This window comes from Octodon degus, unplaced genomic scaffold (genome assembly GCF_000260255.1).
Source record: "Octodon degus isolate 3935 unplaced genomic scaffold, OctDeg1.0 scaffold00151, whole genome shotgun sequence".
NCBI lineage: Eukaryota > Metazoa > Chordata > Mammalia > Rodentia > Octodontidae > Octodon > Octodon degus.
The window spans coordinates 1844327-1847158 of record NW_004524727.1 but is presented as its reverse complement, the minus strand read 5'-3'; positions in this window follow the sequence as shown (position 1 = coordinate 1847158).

The window sequence follows — 2832 nt, the reverse complement described above, 5'->3', positions numbered from 1 at the left end:
GTGGTGCTGGGGGATTGAACCGTGGTCCCTGTGCTTTGCTAAGCTTGTTCTAAGTAGGTGCTTTAGACCACTGAGCCATCTCACCAGCCCTAAATTTTTTTATTTTATTTATTTATGTGTGTGTGTATCCAGTTCAGCACACCAGGGGGCGGGGCAGGCTGGCATGTGGTGCTGGGGGATTGAACCGTGGTCCCTGTGCTTTGCTAAGCTTGTTCTGAGTAGTGCTGTAGACCACTGAGCCATCTCAACAGCCCCATAAAATTCTTATAATAAATTATGTCTTCATTCAACATATGGTGTCACTGTATGAAATGCTACCAATATAGATGTACAGCCAGGCATAATGGTGCACGCCTGTAATCCCAGCACTGAGGAGGTTGAGGCTGGAAGATCTGCTAGTTGGAGGTCAGCCTGGGCTCCATTCAGAGACCTTGTCTCAAAATAAAAGATAAGAAAAAAGACCTAGGGGTGTCACTCAGTGTAAAGGCCCTGGGTTCCATCCCCAGTACTTAGGGGAGGGGAGCAGCATTCCATAAGGTACGTGAATTATGGGAACGGGTATCTTTCTGATGTCCTTGGTAGCCAAACTGTGTAGCAAACACTTCCAATAATGAGTTGGCTACAGGATCCTAGCAGAAGCACAGGGAAATTATATGTATTGTATACTAATCCTGTTTAAAACATAAAACATACAGCACATAAGCTATCCATCCATCTAAGTGGCATAACTCACGTTTTCTTTTGTATCTCTCCATTTTATATCCTTTCTGTAATAACATAATTTTTGAAATCTGAAGAAAGCACTTGTTATTTTTTTAAGTGGATAAGGAACTCAATCAATTCTCTGGTAAATGAAAAGAGGGGCTGGTGCTGTCTGTGGCTGATACCAGTACTGCCAATGAGATCCTGCCCAGAGCGCACTGAGTGGGGGAATCCTCGGGGACCCTCCCACTTCAGGGCAAAGGACAGGGCCGGCCTGCAGCATGCAGATGCATCTTTGATGTTGCTGGCCGTCATCCCTGATGGCCCAACCGTGAACAAAAGGTCATTCTCCCATTCTGGCTACAGCCAGCCTGGGCTACGACCTCTGGATTCCTTGCCTGACCCCACGGCCCTGGTCCCACACAAAGGCCCCATTCACAGTGCAGCCAGCAGCGTCCGTCCGGACTGCTCCACGGTCAGCTGGAGAGCAGGAAAAAAAAAAAGTCTTCTCTTCCAGATCTGTGTTTGGAAGACACTGACTGCTGCAAGAATGGAATTTCGGAAGGCCGAGAACAAAAGACACGATCTTCCTTCCACGATCAACAGTGGTGTTCTCTCAGGGTGCGGGGGTTACAGATAAAGTTTTGCTTAACTTTATTTTTCTTGCCTTTGTTTTCTCCTTTTTATTCCAGGGTACACGTCAGCATGATAAAACATTTTAAAACTCAAAAGCAATTTGGAAAAGTGGAAATGTACCGCTTCCAAACTTGGGCAGCAGCTGGCTGCGCTTGAGGCCAGTGCCGGGAGCCTCACCAGGGTGCAGACTCACTGCAGAGCTGGCAGCTAAAGTCAGCCTGCACTCTGGGCCAGGCCCTGCCCCGCCCTGCCCAGGCTGACTTACAAGGTCAACTTCACCCTGCAGGTCAGGGTGCCCCAGCCTGGCTGGATGCCTGGCATAGTGCCTGATGCACCCAACACCTGAGCTATCCTCGGGAAGTTCTTAAAGTCCAGAACTCTCTGTACAAACATCTCAAAAGTATGGCTCAGTCTGCATACGCATTCATGTCCTGATTATTTGACATAACTGTCCAAGTATTTTTTTTTTTTTTTCAGTGCTGAGGATTAAATTCAGGGTCTTTTGCATTGAGCTACAACCCCTCTTTTTTTTCTTTTTTTTTTTTCAGTTTTTATTTTGAGACAGGATCTTGCTAAGTAAATTGCCAGGGCTGGGCTCCAATTTGCAGTCCTCTTGCCTGAGCCTCTCTGAGTGCGGGGATCATAGGCATGCACCATCCTGTCTGGCTGAAACACCAGTTCTTAAAATCAGTCCACGCAAAAGAGACTCAATGGAAGAAAGCCTTTTGACAAGCAGTGCTGGGAAAACTGGGCATGCATGCACAGAGAATGAAGCCTGGCTTAACCCTTAACACCTTCTATGATAGTTAACTCATACTGGATCACAGATGTAGACATAAAACCATAAACTTTTTTTTTTTTTTTTTTTTTTTGAGATGGAGTCTCACTGCTGTTTGGGCTGGCCTTGTGCTCAAGTTTGTAGCCCCAGGGTAGGTCTCGCAGAGATCTTCCTGGCTCAACCTTCCGGTTGCTAGAATTACAGGCATGTGCTACCATGCCCCTTTCCAGGGCCACATGGTAGGTGCCTGCCTCCAGGGCTGAGATGGCAGGCCTGGGCATCCGGGCCAAGACTACAGGGTGGCATGTGGGGCTGGATCAAACATGGGTCCTTGTGCTTGCCAGGTAGGTGCTTATGCCTCTGAGCTATCTCTCTGGCTCCAAAATCATGAACTTTTTTAAAAAGATAAAAGGTTTTCATGATCTAGGGCTATCCAAAGCATTTTCAGATTTGACATCAAAAGCATGATCCATCCAGGCACAGTGGCACACACCTGTAATCCTAGCACTTGAAGGCTGAAGCAGGAGAGTTGCTGCAAGTTTGAGGCCAGCCTGGGCTACACAGCAAGACGGTACCTCACCTCCCAAAAAAGAAAAAGAAAAAAAAATGTGCAAAGGCCAGGGATATAGCTCAGTGGCATACTGCCTGCCTCACAAGTGCAAGTTCCTGAGTTCTATTCCCTAGTACCAAAAACAAGTGATATATATAGATATATA